The following is a 26,202-nucleotide window of genomic DNA, read 5'->3' on the forward strand; positions in this document are numbered from 1 at the left end:
AAGAAGAGTATATCTCATCCAATTACTAGTACGGGGCACCTGGATATCACCATAAAGCTAGCTTGGAAAAGTATATCTTACAAATAGCAGTCCAGAGTGGGGAATAAAGAAAGCTGAGTGGCTCACTCTTACAAGGCTCATAACAGCTTTAGAATGGGATGAAAGGTCATCCTGATAAGAAACTAGAATTGAGTAAAGCCCCACAATATCACAGGGGCTTGCTTGATACATAGAAGGTCACCCAAGGTTCCTGTAAGGTGATGACGATGTCCTTGGTAGGAGGCACCACAGGCCTCCTCAGGCACTGTCATTTATTGTCTAAGCATTTTTCCCTGACCATGGTGGTACAAGACCTCATCCCTCTCTAGGAACGAGGGTAGTTCCTCCTCTAGTGCCAAAGTTCTTTTGTGTTCTGACAGAGCTGACAAGGGTTTGGTGACTATAGACAACACTCATTTGCCCAATGCCAGTTGTTTGCAATTGAAGTACTCTGACTTGTTTTATCATGCATTGGATTACCTCAGTTTTACTTAGTGCTGTGGACTTCGTATCCATTAGGGCAAACATGGCTTTTTGCCTGTCTTTTTCCTACTCAACTTTCATTTGTGTTTTATTTTGTCACAATTATTAAAGACCAAACAAGCCACATCAGCCAACTGAAAGGAGGGAAGCAGAAACAAGGAGACTGGAGTTCCTTCATGAGAGAGCTGGAAGGAAAATAAACCATAAAAGGGCACCTACTCCATGTGCCCTACAAACAGTATTGGTGTTACCTACACAAGTGGCCACCTAAATCCACATGTTTCACAGCATGCTGCCAACTGCACCCTCCCAAAAGAAGCAATAACTTCAGGTGAACTGGGTCCATGTCTCCTGATCCCTTGAGAAAAATTAAGAAAGTAGCCTGAGTAACCCTGTCTAAGAAATATTTTCTGGTAGCCACAAGAGATATGACACTTGCCAGCCACCTCCCTTCAGCTCAATTATAAATCTATAGGGGATGAGGGAACCACAGCTTCTAAGGACCATCAGCAAAATACAACCCCTACTAATCAGTGAGATCCCTCTTGCCCCTTGCAAAGGCCAAAGCCTTTTTGCTCCACAATCTATTCATCTCCAAGTAACAGTCAAATCAGCCATTCATCCCATATCCTTGAAAAGCACCCTTGGTCAGTTGTGAAGAGAAGACGAGAAAGGGTCTCCCCATGTGAGGAGCTGCCTTCTTTTTTCACTGAGCTTCTTCACAACTGGAGTCTAGTTGTCATCTCTTGTCTCCTAATTGGGCTTGCTAAATGATACTATTGATGGGTTTAGCAAATACTTTCCATGATTTTGTGTACAAAGAGTGGGGAATTACAAAGATATGTCCAATGGCAAAAGAAGGGCACCCACATTTATGGAAGATATGCTCAGGCAAAGTCCATGCAGACAAAAAAGTATAGTATAAACAGAAAAGTGGTGCTGGGATGACAGAAAAGTAAAATGTCTACAGCACACAGATACTTCAGAATTTAAAGGAAGTACATCCTAGCACAGGTGCTTCCCACTGGGGCCCCACATGAGACTGACTAGAATGATTGACAGTATGCTGAGTCGTCTCAGGGGCTTTCAATAAGCATGAGTGTCCCAGAATTAACTCTGCTTAAATTACATGTATGAGAAGCAGTTCATATTTATGAACCTTCAATAAGGTTCAAGTGGGGAAAAGGGTACTGAGGGTCAGGTCTGGAGATGCAACATGCATGTGCTCTGTCCTGGAGCTGAGAGATTTCCTGGGTCTCTGTTACTTCACCTTCTACCTGTCTTAGGAAAATGAAAGGAGGATTGGCGCTAGAGTGTTGCCCAAACTCAAGTAGGCAGAGGAGAGTCATTTCCCAGCCTGTATTGTGCTGCATATACTACATATACATTATAAAATGAGACCATCAAGTTAATGAACGTATCTATCACCTCACATACTTATCTTAGTTTTTAATTTCCTTCACTTAGAAACTTTTTATAATAGCTCAAATAAAAGAAATCTTACAAAACAAAAGAAAAATCTATGCTCAGCATCTCACTCTCCAAAACAGATGAAAAGTTATGAACACCATTCTAGACGATGTTTTGATATCTCTATACTGCAATACATTTTTAATTTTATTTTTATACAAAGGTAGCAAAAAATAGAAATGATAAAAAATTTCACTAAACAGAATGATAGGGATTCAACAATAGCTGTTTTAATGCACATTGTTCTCTTTTTTTCTGTGGGGTCTTCAGGGTCTAGGGGTCTACAGGGTCTCATTACATAGATCAGACCCATAGTAATCCTTCTGTTTTCAGCCCCCCAAATGCTAGAATTACACACATGCACCACCACGCCCAGTCTCAATCGCAGTCTCAGCGTGCACCCCTGGAAGGGCCGGCATGGTATGCCGCGACCAGGGATCGAACCCGGGTCGCAGCGCTCTGCCTAAACAGGCGCGTTAGTCTCCTGAGCTATCAGGTTGGCCCTCACATTGTTGTCTTCAAATTAGCTCTTCTGATTACCAGATAGAAGCCTGTAAGTTTGGTCAAAAAATTATAAAAAATTAAAAGAGAGAAAAAAATTAAGCATTAACTGCTCCTTTCAGTAGACCAGCAGAAATCAGCATCACAACTATCCAAGCTACCCTATGTTTACACATGTATATTTCTTTTTCCCTTCCTTGTTTCTTTCTTTCTTTTCTCCTTTCCCTCATCCCAGTTATTTCTTCCCTTTAAACGATTTCTTTCCCGTTCACAGTATCTTTTGTACTTTTCACTGAAAGCAGTGTAATACTTTTTCACCTCAGTAAATTTATGTTAACATCATAATCTCTTAATGATATAATTAATAATTATTTTTCCATTTTCCATCCACACATCTTGCCCTTACCTCCTATTTCTTTCTCTTGTCTAATAATCATATCCATTCTGTATTCATATCATGTTTCTTAGATTTCACATATTAAGGAAAACATGCAATACATGTCTTTCTGGATCTGTTTTATTTTGCTTATATGAAGATCTCCAGTTTCATACATTTCCCTGCAAATAGTATAACTTTGTTCTTCTCTATGCCTATTGTAACATTCCACTGCCATATATCTACCACAGTTTTCTTTATCATTTTTATAACCATTGACGAGCACCCAGTGTTACCAGATTTGGGGGTACTGGAGTCTCCTGAAGATACTTTCTACGTTCTTTCTATTCTGAACCAAACTTGGATAAGACAAATACAAATGGTAGCTAAGTTTTATTAATGTTAGGAAAAAGGTTCTGCACAGTAAGTTTGGGCAAAGCAAAAGAAGGAAAAGAAGTACACCTTACATCACATGAAAACACAAGGGCAGACACTCATTGTGGACTGTCCTTTCTGTATCACCCACTCCTCCAGCAGACATCAGGTCTAGGCCATCCTATTGAAAATCTGCTCAAGTTCTCATGAGAACTCCAGTTGCAGGGCTTTGGAAACTATTCTGCACATGTTTTTTGTAGTTAATAAGCCATGTCTTAACTTCCCCAGCCATGTTTGCCATGTCCTAATCTGTCTCATTTGTCCTGAGAACCACATATCCCTGTCATTCTTATGGGGTGCTGAGGAGATGGAGGGCACTATCTTCTTTAGATTGTTCCAGCTGACAGGGGCTGTACATCCCACCTACATGGGAGTATTTGCTTTCCAACTACCTTGTAGTGTTGAGGCTCACTGGTTACATTACAAAACTAGTCAGAACACAATCAGAAAAGACTTAGTGACTCTTAGCTGTTTATTCAGTTGCAAAAGAAAATAACTTTACTCTTATGTTGAGCATGTAGAACCCCAATATGAGGAGCAGGTTAGATTTCCACACTTCTTCAGGAGGACAAAGTATGGCTAAAACCAAGGTTAGATAAAATATTGAAAGTCTAAGAGCCATACATTTAGCAAGATTACCCATACAATGGATCTAATTAAAACCCAGAACCTCAATACAGAAACTCATTTATTTTTTTAAAATTTTATTTATTTATTTATGTGTGTGTGTGTGTGTGTGTGTGTGTGGCCAGCTCAGCCCACCAGGGGGCGGGGCTGGCTGGCATGTGGTGCTGGGGGATTGAACCGCGGTCCCTGTGCTTTGCTAAGCTTGTTCTAAGTAGGTGCTTTAGACCACTGAGCCATCTCACCAGCCCCTTTTTAAAAATAATTTTATTGAGAAATAAATAACAATGAGACAGTTTCAAAACAGATTAGTAGGACAGTTTCAATAATTAATACATTGCATATTGTTGTCTTCTTAGTGATTATTCATAGTACAAGAGGCAGACATGATATCCTGTCCACAAACACTATTAGAACAAATCTTTGTATTCATTGAATTAAGAGAAAGTAGCTGCATATCTATCATATTTTGAATATACAGATAGAAAATGGCCCTTCATTTGTATGCCCCTTTTTTGCTTAGTTTTTTCAGAGAAGGGTATTCCATTGTCATTTAAATAATGAACTCATTTAAACTTGGAGAATTATAGTCATGAGTGGCTTCAATTATCTATACCTGGAACAATACTTGTTTTCTGAAGAGAAGCCTCAGGTCATCCAGAGGTTCTCAGGAACAGATTTCTTCTTAGTTCTGTGAAAATTCTAGTGACCTTTTTCCCATGTAGGATTTTCATAGCTTGTCACTATGTCACTTGTGGAAAGACCACAATGGTTCTTCAGGAACTAAGAATAAAGCTAAAGTCTTGAAAGGCTGTAACCCATTTTCCTGCAGCCTGATCCACCTTTTGATTTCCCAAGATTTTAGCCATGTCTTCATGGTGTCCCTTGAAATGCATGACTGCAACCTGCTTGAGATGATGGACTGCCTATAGAAATTGTACAATTTCCTGCTTCTGTTTTGTAGATGACTGTTGATTAGTTAGTATGCTTCTTCTTTCCAGATTGCTCATGAGCATGTAGCAACAGAAAAACATTTGGAGTCTATATAAATCTACAGATTCTGTCTTTTCCTAATATCAATGTTTGAGTGTGAGTTATGAGCTCTGCTTTTTGAGCAGAGGTCGCTGGAGAAGGTTGGCCTCAATAACTTGTTGTGAATTTCCAACTACATAATCTGTCTTTTGATGTCCTTCTTAGACAAAGTTACTTCCATCAGTGAACCACACCTCCTCAGGGTCTTGAAGAGGCAGTTCACTGATGTCCTGCCTGCTTGCATAACTCTGGGAGGTCACTTATTCACAAGAGTGGCCAAGTTCTATGCCTGTAGGCATCAGAGAGGTGGATTAAGTGTAATGCAAGTTTTTATAATAACCTTAGGGGTATCAAAGAGCAAGGCCTGATACTTGGCAAGCCATTCCCCCTTTAACCACAAATAACCTTTGTCTCAAGAATAGCCCTGGCCTGACGGGGAGTCAGGACTTCTAGTCTCTGTTCTTGGCTTTGGGTCAAGAAATCCAAAGCAATTTCTCTTTTTGCTTATATATAGAGGAATAAGAGTTTTCTTAATGCAACTATTTAATCATACCATGTAGCAGGATTTACCTGTTGGCTAATTAGGGAGACCTGGCATAGTACCAACAGATAAAATCTGTTTTGATCATTCCTGGAATTTGAGAATTCCTCCAAATTTTGCTAGTAAATTTCTTCCTAACAGGGGAATGGGCACCTTGAGACAAGTAGAAACTCATGGTTAAACATTTATTCTTCAAAGTGACATGTCAGAGTAGGAGTAAAGAATCTTCGACTAAGGGGTTCTCTTAACCTCAACTATGGATGTAGCATTAAAGGAAGGTTAATATAGCTCTAGTGTGAGCTTTTCCAGAAATTAAGTCAAAACACAATGAAGTACTTGCACTAACTTCCCCACAATGTCCAACATTATTCCGCTTTCTTCAAAGGAAATGGTGATGTCCATGGACAGGAGTACTGTAGGATCCTTTGGGTCTCTGCAGAGCTACAAATGACAGTGCTTGTCAGTCAACCACCCAGTGATATGAATCAAGCACATTGACTGCCTCATACTTGGAACAGGGCTCAGGCAATGTCTTGGTGTAGTTGCATGCCCAGTGTCCAGACTTAATGCATTTGATCATCCTTGGGTTTTCCTCTAGATGAGTTGCATGCATTTAAAACATTGCCAATTGCAAAAAGTATAATTCTAACTTTTTTCTCCTGACCATCCTCCAGATCCCAACTGTTGAACACAGAAAAGGACATGTCCAGCAATTTAGTCATAGGTTTCCGGGGTCCCATTTGAAGTTTCTCACTTAACAGACTTGAGAGACACTATCCCACTAAGAGGCAACTGTGGATCAGAGGACAAAGTCATAAAAGATATTTCTGTCTTCCTCAGGGGCCATTCTATTTTTTTTTCACATGGCCATTACTGGTTTTATTCTGCAATAATCTATAACTTTTTCTTTATAAATTTTGTAATGTACTAGGAGTTTTACAAAATGCAATGAACAAATACATATTTATCTTGTGTCCAAAGATTTGTTAAAAATTTGAATATGAAGTTTTATATTGGCAAAAGTATTTGTTAACTGTCTTAAGTCCAAATATGCTAAAGATATTATAAAGTACCAAAAATTATAAAAGTAACATCAAAGCAATTTAGTATGTTATTTGCATTTTTTCTACAGGTTACTCACAAAAACAAGAAACAATGCATCATTGATCTCTGTCATAGTCTGTAAAGCTGTCAGACAGATACACTAGTTAGTACTAAATTAGAAGGAAAGAAAACAAAAGTGTTTTAAATTGCTTGCTTTGATAATTCCACTTTCTTTTCTTGTTTTTTATTTTTTATTAATTTTATGGAGAAACAAACAGTAATGAGACAGTTTCAAAACAGGACAGTAGGACAGTTACAATAATTAATACATTGAATATTGTTGTCTTCGTAGTAATTATTCATAGTACAAGATGCAGACATGATATCCTGTCCATACACTATTAGTACAAATCTTCTCGTTGAATTAAGAGAAAGTAGCTGTATATCTATCCTATTTTGTGTATACGGATACAAAATGGTCCTTCATTTATATCCCCCTATTTCATTTAGTTTTGTCAGAGATGGGTATTCCATTGCCATTTTAATATTGTAGGAGTGTGAATTCAGAAAAATAATCCAATATAGTCCAATAGTCATAGTGGGTTATCCATAGGAGTGTGCAGACCTCAAAAGTCATCTCTGAAGTTGCTGGGCTCCAGACATTGTTCCCTGTTCTAGCTGTGCTTTCTATCACCCTCTTTGTTTTTTTTTTCCCATAATTTTATTGAGAAACAAATAGCAATGAAACAGTTTCAAATCAAATTGGTAGGACAGTTCCAATAATTAACACATTGCGTAGTGTCTTCCTAGTTGTTATTTGTTTTACAAGATGCAGACATGATATCCTATTTACAAACACTATTAGAACAAATCCCTCTATTTACTGAATTAAGAGAATGTAGCTATATATCTATTCTAACCATTTTGAATACACAGATACAAAATGGTCATTCATCTGTTTTCTCTTTTTTGTTTAGTTCCAACATTTAAATATTATAGGTGTGTGAACTCAGCAAAATATTCCAAAGTAGTCCAGTAGTCCATAATAGTATTGGGTCTTCTACTTGACTGGCAGTGTCAGAAGTTGTTGACCTGAGTCCCCTACAGCTCAACGTAACAACATGGCTTTACTTCTTATACTTTTTTTCCTATACTTTTCTGCTGGATGGTTAAGACCAAGATAAATCAAGACCTATGTAACAAGAATTGTAGCTTTTGTATCTGATAAGGTCAATTAAATCCCCCAGGATTTATCCTGAGACCCTGTACCTGAGTTTGCAGATCATTTGTCAGTGTCAACCATGTGGATGAGTCACGGCCATTGCTTGGCCAACGTGCTCTCTGTGAAAGCCTGAGAGAATGTTTTCTCTCCATGTGACTCTCCTTAGGCACACTCTACATCATCGATCACTTTCCTCTTTGGCCCCATAATCTCTTTGATCAGAAAATTTGGGACACTACCGAGTTACATGACGTTACAGTACAAGTTCTCATATGTCCTGAGTCTTAATTGACCTTGGAAAGCTAGGGCCAAAATGTTGACTTTCCTTGCAGCCCTCCTTTTCCTCTAATTTTTGGTCTGCAAACTTAGGTTATTAACCCTCCAGAAGAGAAGCATATTGTTATTACCATACAATCTAGGCAGTTGAGCTTAACCTCACTATATGTCTGAATATCAAACATCTTCAGCATAATATACAACAGGCATTTTTCATCAAGTATGGATATGTTAAACTTTAAGTCCTTACAGAATATGATGAAAAAAATTTAAAAATTAAAATATATTTAAGAAATAAGAATAAAGAATTGTATATGTTTATATAAGTCCAGAAATCTAACCATATACAGCATTGTAGCAGGACAGTCCCACAACACCCCTTTTCCTGTCTCCTGTCTTCTCTAAATGCTATAGTTTCTGGGGTCTTCCTGAGATTAAAAACTCATAGAAACTTGAACATAAGGGATTTCACTCTACCTTCTACATTTTAAGCAGAAATGATTTAACTGAAAAACAGTCTCAGACTTTAAACTGTCATCCCAGAACCATTTCTCACAATTTCCTAGTTCATATTTAACCCAAACTGTATTGCAGTCATAGACAAGCTGTTCTTTTTTTAAATGGATAGGATTAAACTTTTCCCTCTGATCAAAGATACTGACTAGTGTCAAAGTGCATTGAATATTCAGGACATAGTTCATGTGGTTCTCCATGACTGGTCTTGGGGCCTATAAAGACACCTAGGTCACAGTTACTTAAGATAATATTCCATGAAGAAGCAGGAGACCTAATCTGAGCCCACACAGAGTGCCTTGTGAGACTTATGTTTTCACTAAACAGATATCTCTGTCTAAAGCTAGAATGATGTCAGCATCTTTTATAGGGGCGTAGAAGAAAGCCCTGCTGAAGCTTTTTTGTTTTTCCATGCAGGGGCCCACTTACTCTTTGGAGGGAGGAGTGTGGAGACACTTGATGGCTCTACTTAGCCCTTTGAAACTCTCAGAAGAACACAACAGAGTCCCTCCCTATCTGGACTACATTCACCACACTGAGCCACTTGATGGTTCTGGTTAAGCAGGTTGGAGCCACTTGGGAAACAATACCTCTCACATTTTACCCATAGGAAAGACTCTGGTACTTTGTTTAATGCAGTAGGATCTTTAAAAAATGTTTTAATAATGATGATGACTCTACTTGTGTATACTTACTTATTTTGTTTTGTTCTGCTCAAGCTATCAGACATATGTTTCCTAGCAAATGCAAGATCCTGAGTTCAATTCCTGGCACAAAGAGAAAAAAAAATGCACAGACAAAAGAAAACAAAAGTAAAGGCTTATGTTTCTAAATTACCTATTGTGGTCGAAGAAACAAGGAAGGGAAACAAACATAGTGTAACCCATGTTTTAATGGCCAGTCACATGATGAGACATGGTGACGTTCAGAAATATAATGGCTATCTAGGTGAAAAGTGCAGAGAAGCTTTGAGGAAAAAAAATAGTCAACTGGAGCAGGCAGCCACTCAGGCAGGCTACCAAATTACCAACAACTATTCTTCACCGAAAAGGGCAAGAAAGCTGAGCAAAGTATTAGGGAAAACAGAAACATAAGGTCCAAAAGACATACTAAACTCTAGGTGTCACACATGGTACCTAAACAATCTGTTCTGCAACTCGATTCATACAGGCTATCTGGGTGTTCTTTACTGACTTGTATCTGCGTTGGGTGACCAAAACTTGGAAAAAGAAGAAACAAAAGGGCAGATCAAATTCAACGAACCTGTAAGGCTCCTAGAGCTGGAAGAAGAACAGAAAAGCAGTGCTGTGCCTCTCCCCACCTCATGTGGTAGGAAAAGCAATAAACAACTTCCAGGACCATGAGAAGAGTATCCTGAATTCCCCAGCTTAGGGTACAGAAGCAAAGAAAGAAGAAAAAAACAACTTTCATGGCATTTTAGAGAAAACCAAACCATTCTTCTAGAATGGTTTCTAGGTTCTTTTGGTCCTGAGCCAACATTGGTCAAGACAAGTGCAAAGGGTAGCAAAGTTTTATTAATGGTAGGAAAAAAAACAGGTTCTGAAGAGTGACTTTGGTCTACATAAATATGGGAAAAGAAATATACCCCAAAGAATGAGGGTTGTCCACCAGGCAAGGGAGAACACAGTGACAAAAGCTCAATGTGAACTGTCCTTTTGGCATTACCCACTGCTCAGGCTGACATCAGGTGTAGGCCATCCTAGCAAAACCTGCTCAAATTCCCATGAAAAGGTCATGTACAGGGCTTTAGGGACTGTTCTCCAGCCATGGCCTAGATTTTGTAATTAACAGATCGTGCCCACTGCCCCAGCCAGATTTGTCATACTCTAATCACCTGTTTTAATTAAGCTGGTTCAATATCTTTGCTACCATAAACTGTGATGTAATAAACATGAGTATGCAAGTGTGCTTAAATTATGTTGATTTAATTCCTTTGAGTATATGCCAAGGAATGATATAGCAGGGTCAAATGGAATTTATAGTTTTAGTTTGTTGTGGTACCTGTGAACTAATTTCATAGTGATTAGATTAATTTATATTCCACTAGCATGTTTTTATTATGTTTGGATATTTTTTCACACCTTTTTCCTCTTTCTGGAATCCCATTACATACATTATTTGTGATTAATGGTGTCCTAATTTTCTATCTCTAAGGGTCTTTCCAATTTTTCATACTATATTCTCTTTTCAACTTGCATAATACATATTGCTCTATGTTCAAATTTGCTTTTATTTCATTCTGCCATTTAAAATCTACTATTGACCTCGTGTATTTATTCACTTTAGTATTTTTCAACACATACTTTCCACTTATGTTTTTTCTCTTTATTGATATTCTGTACTTGACAATGCATTGCTCATATGCATTGTTTTAGTTCTTAAAGCATAGCTCTTTTGTCTTCTAGGCCCAGCATTTGTCCCTCTTAAGACACTGCTTGTCTTTTTGAGACGGTCTTCATTTACAGTTCAGACTGGCCTTGAGCTCACTTTGTAACCCAGACTGGTTTCAAACTCACAACTATTTTCCTGCCTCAACCACTTGAGGTCTGGGCTTACAGGCATGTACCACCACACCCAATTTAAAACAGTTTTTGTTATATACTTTTTTCTTATTTATGTGCCACTTCCCTGTTTATTTGTGTGCTTCAAAAATTTTTTAGAAAATCATACATTTAAAAAATAAATTGTAGGCCTGGGTGATAGCTCAGTAGAATAAGTACTTGCCTGACAAGTGTAAGGGCCTGAGTTCAATCCCCAGTTCTTCCAAAAAATAAATAAATTAATTAAAATAAATAAAAAGTATATTGTAGGAACTCTAGATTCTGTTATTGACTTTACTAGACCACATTAATAAACTATTTCCCTGCAGCATACAGTTTCTGTGTTGCTCCTCAGAGGTCACATTCCTGGGCAGGTGTGTAATATCTGCCACCAGTGATTACTGTGGATTTAACTGGGATCTTTCTTTTTCCTGAGGTCCTTTTTTACTTTCTGGATGATATACGTCTCTAGTGATATCAAATGCAGCTATTAACATGCACTAATTGCTTCTTAATTCCAACATTTTGTAAACAATGCCCTGGAGTATAAATTATGCCACAGTCTACTCCAATTAAGGTTGACCCTATTTCTGGACAGAGTATAAGCAGTTTCTGAGACTTGCTCTCACTCTAAGAATATTCTTTGCTTTAACCCTGGTTCTTCTGGATAAACTTCAAGCTAAACCACCATTCCGCACTTATTGTTAGAATCATAGAATTCTGTATTATATGAATCCTCTCTAATTGGCTCACCACCAAAGTCTTTCTCTTCCTAATAACTCCCTTAGGCAAAATCATGATCATTCTTTATTCCAAATAACAGCAGTCCCCTTAAGGAGAGCTAAAGAGCTTTTCATTCTTAAAGCTTGTTTGGGAGTCAAGCAACATGGCTGAATAGAGGAGGGGCCACATTGGAGTTACTCAGAGAAAAATCAACGAAAACCACAAGTAATTGGAAGAAAGGGAGGGGGAGGGACATATATGCTGATGCCAAAATCAATCTGCAATAAGAGACTTGTAGATAAAATAAAACATAGACATAGGGCTTTATAAAATGCAAAGTAGCCAACACAGCAGCCAGCATGCATGCCACTAGCATGCTAAGCAAGAATTTTCATACTATGAACTGTTCAAGAAACTTATGGGGGCCTGGGAGATAGCTCAGTAGAATAAGGGCTTGCCTGGTAAGCTCAAGGGCCTGAGTTCAAACCCCGGTTCTGAAAAAAAAAAAGACAAATTTGACCCTGTCTCAAAAAAAAAGAAAGAAAGAAGCTTGTGGGTCACAAAAGTGTACTCAAGACACACAAGATAGATTTGGGCTATAAGGCCCCTGGCCTCTTTTACCTTCCTCCACAGAGGACAATGTAGCCTGACAGCAGATTTCACTGGCACACACAGGCAAGAGACCAGGAGACTGCTCCCTCCCTAACAGGCCACCAGTATTGTCTTTTAAATTTTTTTTTTGTTATGTACCCTGGCAGCTAACTGAAACAAACAGCAACAAGGTTAGAGACTTCAGTGGAGATGGTGCATAACCCTTCCTGCCCCACAGCCAGTGCTTTGAGAAAGAGACATAGATGCATGACATTTCAACAGATTTGGGAGGATGACACTCAACCTGCAGTAGTGGAGATTAAAGGGAGACCAACCAGCCTTAGACAGGCTCACTGCAGAGATAGCACCACCTTCTGCCCTGTGGCAAATGGTGTGGCAGGACATAGACATGACAGTGGGAGTGAAACACAATGATGTTGACCCCACAACCAGTGGCTTGAGACAAGGACAAGTATGCATGGAATTTAAGGAGCCTTGCACCATGGCACAGCAATGATTGAGAAGTTGGCACTCTGAAGTGAGACCCAGCTGCCTTGCACTTTCTCCACTGTGGGAGCAGGAAAGGAGAGTCAGCACACAGCACCCTAAAGCTAGTGGTGTGAGAGGACAGAGACATGCCAGTGGAAGTGTAACACAGAAGGCTGTGCAAACACCAGAAGGAGCTAATTGTACGTGGGATGGGGAATAGCCTTGGGCTGATTCTGTCTCAGGATACCACAGCAATTGTGAGAGAGATGTAGAGACACAAACACGGTAAGGAGTGGGTGGGCTGCATAGAAACATACAGAAAATTAGTGGTTAAATACTCTGGCCCCAGTTCTACAAATATAGAGATGAAGATAAGCTTCATATCCAGCACTGACTCTGATTTGAAAACTACCCCAGAACTGTGGGCATCAAAGGAACTTTATTGTTATTCTTTTCTTTCTCTTCATTTGTTTTATTTTTCTTTTTTCTGTCTGGTTGACATTGTTTATTTGTTTTTCTTTTTATTATTTGCTTTTCCTACTCTCTTCCCTCAACTTTCTCTCTAGCTTTTTTGATATTTTTAAGTGAGTGAACATGTTTTTTGTCTTTCGGGTGTGCTTTGATATTCTTTGGCTTTCTTCTTCATTTTTTTGTCTCTTGTCAGCTTCCCCAGTTTCCCAAAGCTTGGAAGATCATCCTTTGCCCTCCAACCTTGCTTCTAAAATATTTTTATTCCTTTACCTCTCTGCTTTGTTCCCCATCCCTCTAAAATTTCATTGCCATAGTGTAAAATCACTCAACTAAGGTGATACATTCATTGCATAGAAGTAAATGATTGATGATGGATTTTGTTACATAACTGTAGCCTTCCTCCCACAGCTAAAGATGCCAAAATAATAATTACCATAGTTTGTAAGTTTCTAGATTGGGCTTGATGCTACTTTAACCAGAGTGCCATACCTGTTGTAAACAGTTGTTCTCCCTTGTATGGCCACACTGTGACTGTTTGAGGTCATCACCATCACCAAAGTCCAGGACCAAAGGACTGGGTCCTGAGCCAAGTAGATATCAAATACTCATCTCCACTGAATTGCCAAGGTAGGACATTGGAACAAACACAAAGATAAAGAGCAAGTTAAGCCTAGACAACATCTCTGAGGAACGGACGTTTTCTGGGAAAGCTGCAATACAAATGATGAAGCTGTGTACAACAGGAAATTTGCAAGCATCAAGATAGAAAAAAAATCAAAATTTAAAAATAGAAAATGTAGGCCAGCGACATAGATCAGCAGAATAAGCACCTGCTTGGCAAGTGCAGGGATGGGGGTTCAATTCCTGGCACAACATGCTGTGCTGGCCCTGCCCCCAGGCATGTTGAGCCAGACCCCGAGTCTGGGCATAGTGGTTCACGTCTGTAATCCCAGCACTGGGGAGGCTGAAAACAGGAGGATCACTATGAGTACAAGCTGCACAGTGAGACTCTGTACCAAATACATAATTTTTTAGAAAATAGAAAATGCAAAACCCCCAATAAAATTTATTGTCTGTCCCATATAATATTCCCGTTTACCCCTTCCCAGCCACCTCAGTGTAGATGAGTCAATAAAACTTTATACTCTAGGCTAGTTTTATCTATTCTTGCACTTCATAAAAATGAAATCATGCATCATATGTTCTTTTATGTAAGGACACTTTGACAAGGTATGTTCTTGATGCATCCGTGTTTTACTGCATATCCGGAATTTATTCCTTTTATTGGTAAGTAATATGTCACTGCAAAACTATGCAGCAGTTTATACATTCAAAAATAAATAAACAATGAAAAGACATGGAAGCAAAATGCAACCTCAGATTGCCAGCTCACCAAGGAAAAGTCCAGTGCATAATGAAATAGAGGAAATCAGAAGCCTCCTACTTGAAATTGCTGAAGTGAGAGCAGCAGAAGTAAAAGAAACAGCAAAAAAAAATGTGATTATAGAGAAAAATCAGGTTAAAAATAATGTCTCCAAGGGCCAAATAGCTCAGTGGATTAAAGCGCCTGCAAGCAGGCGCAGGGGCCAGGGGTTTGATTCCCAAGTCTGCTGTGCTGGCCCCACCTCCGGGTGCACTGAGACAGCAACTGAGACTGGGTGTGGTGGTGCACACCTGTAATCGCAGCTCTTGGGAGGCTGTAAACAGGCAGATCAGTACAAGTCTGGCCTAGTCATAAGACCCTGAACACCTTGTAGACCCTTTCCTAAAATAAAAAAAAAAAAAGGAGAAAGAAAGAATCTCTCCAAAAAAGAGATTAGAACCAAAATGAACTGCTCCATGAATCTAGAGTAGACGTGAATTTTTAAAAAATGGAGTAGCTTAGGAAAATAACAGAAACCCTGAACGCCCAGCATAGGAAAGAAATAGGATCCATGAAACAGATTCAAACAAATATATAGGAAATTTAAAAAATCATTGAAAATATATGTAGCTAGTTAAACAAAGGTGGCAACAGAATATCAGACCTAGAAGACATGATTGAGGTTAGTGACCATGAAATGAAAGATACCTTAAAAATACCAAGGGATCCATCTACCTATAAAAGCCTTAAGCTTATCTTTTTCATATAGATGAGTAGTACTCCATTGTGTAAAAATACAACTGTTTCGAAGGTGTACTGGGGATCGAACTTAAGACCTTGCACTTTCCAGGCAGGCACTTATGCCACTCAGCTATCTCCCTGGCCAATGCCACATCTTTTTTTATCTGTTCCTCAGTTGATGAGCATGTAGGTTGTTTCCAAGATTTGGCTATGGCAAATTGTGCTGCTATAAACATGGGTGCTTGTATATCACTGTGGTATGAGGTTTTCTGTTCTTCTGGAAGAATACCTAGGAGAAGAATAGCTAGGTTGAATGGGACCTCCATTCCTTGTTTTTTGAGGAATACCCATACTGATTTCTATGGTGGCTGTACTAGTCTACACAGACCATACTTTTAAGTGAAATAAATCAGACCCACATGTGCAAACATCATACTGTCTCACTAGTGTAAGAACCTGAAAGAGTAAATAAAATTTGCAAGGTACAGTAGATACTGTGAAAGCCAAAGAATGTGTCCAAAGGAAGGAAAAACTGGGATGAGGGAAAGGAGAAAAGAAAGAAGGAAGCAAAAAAGATATGTATGTGTACAGGATAGATAACTGTACTGCTGATTTCTACGGGCCTATTGAAAGGAGAAGTTAATGCTTAAATTTTTTCTCCTTTTTAATTTTTTATAACTTTTTGACCAATTTTGCATGCTTATAGCTGGTAATCTGAAGACAACAATACACAATATAACAACCATTATTAAATTCCTATTATTTTGTTTGGTGAAATTCTGTATTATTTCTATTTTTACTATTTTTTATTCTCTTCAAAAAAGACAAAATGTTATAATCATACAAAAGCAAGAGACCATGAAAAATCAATGCAATAGCTGCAAGATGATGCTAAAAGAAGAACAGAAGATTGGTCAAACTCAGTGAGAAAGCAAGAGACAGTGCAGACATCATAGAAAACAAGAAATGTTCCTAGGATTAATTGCAGAAAGCAATTAAAAAACTGAAAAACAAATTGCTGGACAGTAGACTCATGACTTATGAACTCAATTTGTTCTCTAGGCTTGGTTGTAATTTAAATTGCCAATTGAAGGCTAAGGTTCCTCTACACAGTCTTCAAACTGTCTCATTTGTATACAGTCAGATCTCACTGTCCTAAGGAGAGACATTGGCACAGGATCTCTCAATTAACCTCACACATGGAAGGTGTTGTAATGCTCCCTCCAGAGCTCTTTTAATCATTCAATCTATATTTCAGATCATCTGCAAGCACAAGTGGCCAGCATTCACATCATAACTCAAGACTTTGGTCATAAGTTAAAGCTAAACTTTCAGTCATAACCCATTGTTTATATGGCAGGCTGGTCATATTTTGAGGTCAAATGCACAAAGAAATGAGGTTTAGAAAATTACAATTAGCCATGATGAAAATAAATCTGCATCAATGCCTATAATAATCAAAATTCTAGAAAGACAATACAAGAACATAATATTAAAAGCATTTATAGAAAAGAAAGAAATGGCTTATAAAGGAAAGCCCATCAGAATCACACCAGACTTCTCAATATAAACCCTCAATTCAAGGAGAGCTTTGAGTAAAGTACTTTGAGCCCTAAAAAAGCAAACAAAACCCCCCCTCCAACTCAGCTTGATGTACCCTACAAAATTACCTCTCAACATCAATGGAAAATTACACTTCCATGAAAAAAAAAACTGAAGAAATTCATCCATCACCAACCAGCTCTCCAAAATAGTCTGATATTTTACTTTTTCCCTCTCAGTTCTTTATTATAAACACAGAAAGATAGCCAATATAGTATTTAAACAAAGGGCAACTTTAAAATACATGAAGTTTAGAAACATATTCTCCACCTGCTGCATTACACAGCCTGTTTTCAAGTGAGACACAAAGACCTGGGAGTGACTCACGAAGAGATGACATTGGACAAGATAGAGCTTATAGCCACCTTCTTCCCAAGAGAAGGAAAGACTGCTTTGTGTGGGGCCACCTCTAAAGAGGACCTGTAATCAATACAAGTACTCAACATTCTTTATATTTTACCAAGTAGTATGGTTCATAAAAACACAAGCAAGAAACTTTCACTTAAAATTAGTGCACCACCATGGCCAGACTGACTCCAAGGCCAGCCCACACAGGGCTCTGTGTGGTGCTCGGCATGGCGGCTGGGAGCTCTCTGCAGACACTGCCTTGCCTGCAGACCATGAGGGCACTGCTGTGAACAGAAATGAACTCTGGATCGAGACAATTCAAAGTTTTACAAGACACAGACACTTTATGTTCTCAGTTCTTAAAAGAAGCCAGGGGGAAATATTTAATAAAGATAACTGAAACGGAGAAAGCATGAAGAAATGTATTACTTTAGTGACTTACCCTTGAAAAGACAGCATTGAACAAGTAAAACAACCTAAGTTTAACAGGGTTAATGGTCACATTGATAAAAGAGAAACCCAGATTATTACAACTAGAGAAAAACTGATGTATCAACAACTGACAAATACGTCAGTGGTGTGTATGAAACTCTGTACCTGGGCAGCGGAGTAACACCTGAAAGCTCTGCAAAAATGTGCAGTGAAAAAAGCAAAACGTGCTTTTATTCTATAGTATCTGATTAGAACAAAACAAAGCAACTTACAAAAAAAAGTACCAAATGATACTTTAAAATAGTTCATCATGTTTTTTTAGTTGAAATTTCTTTTAATTAAAGGAAAAAAAATAAAAGACCAAGGGATAAGAAGCTCCTTTGTTACAGTACATTACGTATGACTCATATAAAGTAGACATCCGAGAGTCAAATATTTATACCAGCACCAAACTCAGGCATCTGAACAGTGAAGCAAGATTTCTTTTACTGGCACTGAGATTATATTCATCTTTACATGCAATATATTCTTTGGTAGACTTAATCATTTGACAGGATGATAGAATTTGCCAGGAAAGCACTAATAACTAATTCAGATAAATTTTGAGCACAATACTTATCACCATAAGTTATTTTATTTTATTTTTTTCCATAATTGTATTGAGAGACAAATAGCAATGAGACAGTTTCAAATCAAATTGGTAGGACAGTTTCAATAATTAACACATTGCATACACTCTTCCTAGTGGTTATTTTCTGTACAAGATGCAGACATGATATCCTATTTACAAATGCTACTAGAACAAATCTCTCTATTCATTAAGAGAACATAACTATATATCTATCCTAACCATTTTGAATACACAGATACAAAATGGACATTTATTTATATATCCTTTTTTTCTAAGTTCCGTTATTTGAATATTATAGGTGTGTAAACTCAGCAAAATATTCTAAAAGAGTCCAATAGCCCATAATAGTATTGGGTCTTCCGCTTCACTGGCAATGTCAGAAATTGTTGACCTGAGTCCCCTACAGCTCAACATCACAGCATGGCTTTACTTCTTATACGTCGTTTTTATACTTTTCTGCTGGATGGTTAAGACCAAGATAAAGCAAGACCTATGCAACAAGAGTTGTAGCTTTTGGATCTGATAGGGTCAGTGAAATCCCCTCAGGATTTTTCCTGAGATCTTGTAACTCAGATTGTAGATCCTTTATCAGTGTCAGCCACGTGGATGAGTCACGGCCATTGCTTGGCCAATGTGCCCTCTGTGAAAGCCTGTGAGAATGTTTTCTCTCCATATGACTCTCCTTAGGCACACTCTACATCATCAATCACTTCCCTCCTTGGGCCCACAATCTCCCTGATCAGAAAATTTGGGACACCACTGAGTTATATAACGTTACAGTACAAGTTCTCATATGTCCTGAGACCATAAGCTATTCATACTGACTTAAGAATGAAGTCCATGTTGCCTTACAACTTACCAATTAGCATTTAAGTAAAATAAAGTTGAGTTTCTAAAACACATTCATGATGTTTCTTGTACCTGGACAAACTGAAGCACATGGAATTCTTTCCATTGACAATGGCTGCTGCTTTGTCCCCTTCATCCTCCCACAGCAGCTCTGTAGGGCATTGTTTTGGAACAGCTGTTGGAAGCACTAGGCTTTCACTCTACCCTAACATCCTCAGATCTGCCTTGTACTCTTAAGCATGGAGGCTGAAAAGTGGATCCATCAGTTACAACAAAGAAAAAGGCGTGTCATGATTTTAGTCAATCATACATAAAGGCAGTATAAGGGATACCACAGAATTTTAATGTTGATTTGGTTTGAAAACTGTTATTCCTCTGTGCAGTGAGCATTCTTCCACCCAGAGCTATGTTTCTAAACTAATTTGTACGTTGCCCTTGCCAGATCCTAAAGTTTTGCCTTTAAATTAGAAACTTGTTTTCACTGTGGATACAGAACAGAAACATTATAATATCCTTTGGGTGACATAAGATTCATGTCATAATTGTGTAATTACAAATGCAACCACCCATAGTGCTATAGCTCTAAACTCATCTTAGACAAAACAAAGAAAGCATCTGGACTTTCTCATAGATGAATTGAGACACAGAAGTGTTTCTAGTGATATGGCTGTTGTCATGATGAGGTCCCAGCAGTGATGCCCCCAGTCTGTACCTTTACACCATTGTCTAGACAGGAGCCACACACTGCACAGGAGAATGGGCTTGCTCCAAGGAGGAGCTGGAGTGGTTGGAAATTTCTTTCTATAGTTCCTCTACTTTTTTCTGAAGCTCTGCTCAATTAGCCAGAAGTTCTTTGTATCTGCTGTGAATGGGCTCCTCCTTTCCTCTCTGCAGTTCACTGTTACAGAGGAATGTTCCAAACAGACAGCTGTACAGGTGGTCCAAAATGGTGATGAGAAAATACTCATTAAATTCACATGTGAAAGGCAACTCTCTTGTCATTTGCCAGACGCAGCCGTTAAACTGAAGGAAAACAGGTGATCTGTCTGGATCTGCATGGTTCTTATCTCCATGGCCAACTTTTAGTTGAAATCGATGTCCAAAGCTGAGCCATTGTTTCTCCACAAGGACTTCAAACTCTCAGACGGTTTGGTAATAGCCATCTAACATGAGCATGGCAAGGGCAGTCAGCTGTGCTGTGCGATCCCAACTGTCACTGCAGTGCACCACCACGGAAGTCTTCCCCAACTCTACCTTGTCAGCAATCCAGAAAGCCCCTGAAAGAATAAGCTTAATAGCTTATTCTAGCCGGTGTGTAGACTCCAAGTTAGAAGCCAATGAGTTTCCTCAATATTCGGGTACACGATCTTAAGCTTTCATAATGACTCTCTCATAAAATGAATATTGTGGATATCCAGGAAAACAAGCTCTGCATTCTGATAAGCATCTTCACTTTCATAACCTCCATCTTTTGCCTCATTGGCAACAGCACTGACACTTGGTTGGGCATCAAATATAAAGATTTTATGAGATTGAGCATTGGAATCCATGATGGCTTGAAGTATTTTTCATCTTCTTTACTGTGCTTTCCACTCACCCCTACCATGGCCTGGCTGCACTGAGTGAGGGTGACTTGACTTTCAGGATGAATCCACAACAACACTGGGATGCGGCCCCTTGAACTGAAGGACACCACTCTCTTTAACTCTTCATCAGGAATATTTGCTTGCACAACCAAGAGCACAGGATATGTATCACAAAGTTCATATCGTTCATTTATCTTTGTTATCCTCCAGCTTTCATCTGGAATTTCCTGCCTTCTGTACTCTAAAAGGGTCATACAGCTTCCACCCATTTTCTGGAAATATTTCTTTGTATTCAAAAGCAAAGAAAGGCAGGTTATTAGAGACAGGAAATGAATATTTCATCAGATTCTCAAATATGGATCTTCTTGTTCGCCCCTCAGTTTTATGAGCAAATAGTAAATTCCTAATATCCTTACACATGGTTTCTAAGCTTTAAGAATTTTCACCTCGACTAGAAGCACCACCAATTTTTTCTACTCTACTTATCACACCAAAAGAAGCATCTAAAACAAATGGGAGGTTCCGCTCCATGCTTTCGAAGTACAGCCTGTAATCCGTGACAGTGTTGCTTGTACAGCACCAGTGAATGGACATATGTAAGTCACATCTTTGGTCATGTCTTTAATATTTTCTCCTGGAAGCAAGGGTGGTTCTTCCATTTCTGGTAGTTTGTTAGGCTCCCTCAGGACCCTCAAATCAGGAAATAACTTGTCTGCGGAAGTTAAAATGGAATCTGAGGATATAACAGAAGCTGATTTTGTATGCACTTAATTCTCTGAATGCGAAGTGGAGACAACTGATTTTTGAGATGTTTTATCTTTACTCCTGATGATCCTCAAATGCCAATGGCTCTTTAACACATTAATTTGAAGTTGAACAGACCAGGATTCAAATGTCAAACTATTCTCTCTACTCTTTGGTTTCCTTATCTGGACAGGGAGTCCACGTTGGGTGGCTGCAACACCGCGGGCCGGGGCGCCGAGGTTCGTTCTCTCACAGCTCGAGCTCTTCTCCATGATGCGCCGGGGCAGCGAGAGCAAGGCTGCAGCGGGCCAGCTTGGCTGCACATGGGATGGCCGAGGACCACAAGCAGGGTAGCGGGACAGCAGCCTCACTCAGGCCAGCACCAGCCGCGGAAGGAGACCGGAAGTGGCCATGTTGGTCCAGCCTGCACTGAATAGCTTATCATGCTGATGAATATATACACATCATTCCTCATTCTGGGTGTGTAGCTAAGAGTAGCATCTCACTATCCAGGGATGTAAGAGCCAGTTCACACAAGTAGAACAGGGTGGCCTCGCTGGCTTCTGCCTCAGTCAATGGCTTCAAGCACACAAGCTGGCTTTGGGATGGCTCTGGATCCAGGCTGCTCTCCAGGAGCTCATCTGCCTCTATGTGCTGTGGAGGACACAGCTTTGGCTGGTTTGATCATGCTCCCTTGCTCCACGGCAGACAGAGAATTCCCATCAAGAAAAGCAAGCAGGGGAAAGGATGTGTACTGGATGAGCTACTTGCTTGGCCTGGACTTTGATTTTCTTTCTTCTTCAGAAACTAATTGACTACCATTTTTCTTTGTAGCTTCCAGTTCTTTATTCTCAGACTGAATCAGAAGGTCTGGGTCGATACTGAACTGTCTTCCTGACAACACAGGTTGGAAGGCCTCCAAGCTACAGTCAGTGCTGTCAAGGTAGTCCAAGAGCTCAATCATTCCCAGCAGGCTAATGTCATTGAGAATGGAGTCCATCACGATCACAGGGTCCTCCATGGTCAGACTGGAGGACTCAGTGCCTCCCCAGTTAACTCTGTGTGATCTTGGCTGTGAACCAAAGGTGCACACTCATCTTCAGTGTGTCGCGAAGAATTTCTTTTGCAAATCTTTGTTCATCCAAGACCAAAACACTCTGACCATTCTGGTTCCAGGTGATGAACTTGTTGATGTGGGCTTCCTTCAGCAGCATCCACAACCTGCTGGGGAAGGCCGGCACATTGAAACTCTGCTTCATTCATTCACCGAGTGTGGGAAAGTGGATCTCTGCAGTGGAACACGGCAGGGATGGGTGCAGTGGCAGTGAAAGCAGTGTGAAGTATATTTTATAAAGAGATAACAAAGATCGTAATTCCAAGACCAACAGTGGAAACAAACCACCAGGCAGAGGAAACAAATAAATAGAGGGGAAGCACAGGGTACCAAGAAAAGAAAAATAATATAAGAAGGATTAGCCAATGAATATCAGTTATAACCATCAATGCAAATGGTCTCAATTCACCACTTGAAAGAAGCAGCTGAGCAGAATGGATCAAGAAACAAGATCCAACAATATGCTGCATACAAAGCACATTTAACTCAAAGAAATTCATAGATTGAAAGTCAAAGGATGGAAAACAATACTTCATGTGTCAGGAACCCAGAAAAAAAGTTAGTAGCTATTCTAATTGTAGATAAAGTGACCTTCAAATAAAGAATGATCAAAAGAGACAAAAGTGTTATTACATACTTGTTAAAGGAAAATTCCAAGAAGAAGAGATAACAAATATAAACATATGCACCAATTACCAGAGCACATATCTGTATATAAAAAAGAAATAAAAGACCAGAAATGGAAGACCAAATAAGCATTAACACAATTGAAATGGGGGCCCTCATAACCTACTGTCACAATAGATCAACCAGCAAAAAAGGCAACAAAGAAATACTGAACTGAGTCAAAGCTGTGAACAGATGGCCTTGATACATACCTACAAAGTATTCCACCCCACAACATCAGAATACACATTCTTTTCAACTATGCATGGATTGTTCTCCAATATAAATGACACTGAAACATATAGGAAACAATGTAACAAAGGAAGAAAAAGATTTCTATACACAGTGATAATGGCCATATTCTCAAACTTGTTATACAGATTTGATGCAATCCTAATCAAAATACCAATAGCATATATCACACAATTAGAAAAAAGAATGCTAAAATTTGTTTTGAAACAGAAGAGAGCTAGAATAGCAAAAAAAATAGTAATAATAATGGTTTTGGCCAACAAAAGCAAAGCGGTAGATATCCCAATTCCTTACTTTATACTGTAGTACACAGCTAGTGTGATAAAAGCAGCATGGTACTGGCAAAAAAAGAGAAAAAAAGACCAGAGCATCAGTGGAACAGAACGGAAGATGAAGAAACAATTCCTAACATGTTCAACCACTTTATCTTGGACAAAGGGGCCAAACATGTTCCCTGGAAGAAAGATGACCTCTTTAATAAATGGTGCTGCTGAGAAAAGCTTTCCACATGCTAAAAACTAAAATTAGATCCATGTCTATCATCATGCAATAAATTCAAATCAAATTGAGTCAAAGATTTAAATATTAAAACAGAAACACTAAAAAAAATAAAAAATAAAATAAAACAGAAACAGTAAATCTGCCTGAAGAGAGAATAGGTAGAACTCTTGAAGATATAAGTGTAGGCAAAATCTTTGTGAGCAAAACCTAGATCACAAAAATATATATTACAAGGAATCAAGAACTTGGATCCCATCTTATTAAAAAGCTTTTTCACAGCAAAATAAATCACCAACAGAGTGAACACACAATCCACTGAGTGGAAAAATATTTTGCTAACTGTTCCTCACACAAGGAACTAATATCTAGAATATATAAAGAATCCAAAATTCAGACAACTCCCAAATTACAGATCCAATCCAACAATGGCTTCTGAAATGAATAGACACTTCTCAAATGAAGAAATATAAATGGCACATAAACATGTAAAAAATGTTCAACATCACTGGTCATTTGCAAGATGCAAATTAAAACAACACTGAGATTCCCTTTTATTCCAGAAACAAGGGCTATTATCAAGAAATCAGAGCCGGCCAGATAGCTCCGCAGATAAGAGTGCCTGCTTAGCCAGATGCAGGAACTGGGATTCGATATCCCGGTGTGCTGTGCTGGCACCTAAGGGGCGCCCTGAGACAGGGATTGAGATAGAGTGTGGTGGCACATCCTTGTAATCCCAGTGCTTGGGAGGCTGAAAACAGGAAGATCACTATGAACCCAATCTGTGCAGTGAGACCCTGTACGTCCTGTACTAAATACATAAAAAACAAAGAAATCAGAGAAGTGGCAGTGGCCTAGCAGCATACCTCCTTAAGGCTCCTGTGTTCCTCAGCCCGCAGCTTCTGTATGTGCCCCTTGTGTTCCAAGGTGCCTAAAAGGATGGTCAGCTAGGCCAAAGGGTGGTGAAAGAGGAGTCCAAGAGATTGGTGAGGCTAAACCTGCTCCTGCAAAAGTGGAAATGAAGGGGATGGGGAGATAGCTTATTGGTCTAAATGCCTGTCCTGCAAGCTCAAGGAACTGGATTCAATCCCTAGTACCGCATCCTGTGCCACCCCTGGGGAACACTGGATACACCATGCTAGCTACTGAAACCAGGCATGGTGGTACATACCTGTAATCCAAGCACTGGGGAGGCTGAGACAGGAGGATCACTATGAATCCTAGCTGTGTAGTGAGACCCTGCACCAAATAAATAAAGATTTTTTTAAAGTAGAAATGAAGACAAAAGAGGTGGTGGGAAAAGATAAATCTTTAAACAAAAAAGTACAAGCAAAAGTGTAAAAGGGAACCAAGGGAAAACAGGCTGAAGTGGCTAATCAAGAAACCAGTGAATTATGGCAGACTTTGTCTTGGGTGTCAGCTTGCATTCCATAGGTGGGGGTTAGTTTTATATCCTGCAATACAAAGCAAACTAAGTGGGAATTTGGGATTACAGTCATGTTGTAGCAGCCAGATTATTGTCCATGAGAGACTGTAATGTAGGAATAACAGAGTCTTTGTTTATTAATTGCCAGCATCCACTACACGCTCCCACCCTTACAAAATTGGGAACATGCATGGCACATTTCTGTTTCCCTTTGCTTTATATAGTTTCCCTGGTTGTCAGGACAACTGCAATGGAATGCTGTGCCCACCAGTGTGAGATTTGGTGGATGGTCACTGAAGCAAGGTTATGGCCTGAGCATCAAGATTTATGGCTGCATATGGGTGTATGGTTCAACTCTACTTCCTTCAATTAATCATAAGTCTTTCCTTATCTCTTTCACATTTGTGAAGTTTTAACAAGGCAGGGCGAGGAGTGAAGGATGGGGCAATTCAGGCAGGGTCAGAGGGGGTGATCCAGACCAAGTGTCCCTCTATTGCTAAAACATTATGGGCAGGGGGCAAACTGAATGGATTCTGTCTCAATCTCTCCTATTTCACAT

At 39.2% G+C, this 26,202-nt stretch overlaps 1 protein-coding gene and 1 pseudogene across 2 annotated transcripts in view; one reads left to right on the forward strand and one right to left on the reverse strand.

The window, feature by feature from the left end:
* Slc16a2 (solute carrier family 16 member 2) overlaps positions 1-26,202 on the forward strand; it is a 172,644-nt gene that overhangs the window by 82,363 nt on the left and 64,079 nt on the right. The window lies entirely within an intron of this gene.
* Positions 20,072-22,026, reverse strand: LOC105741220 (annotated as a pseudogene).

The sequence above is a fragment of the Octodon degus genome, unplaced genomic scaffold (genome assembly GCF_000260255.1).
Source record: "Octodon degus isolate 3935 unplaced genomic scaffold, OctDeg1.0 scaffold00345, whole genome shotgun sequence".
In the NCBI taxonomy this organism is placed as follows: Eukaryota; Metazoa; Chordata; class Mammalia; order Rodentia; family Octodontidae; genus Octodon; species Octodon degus.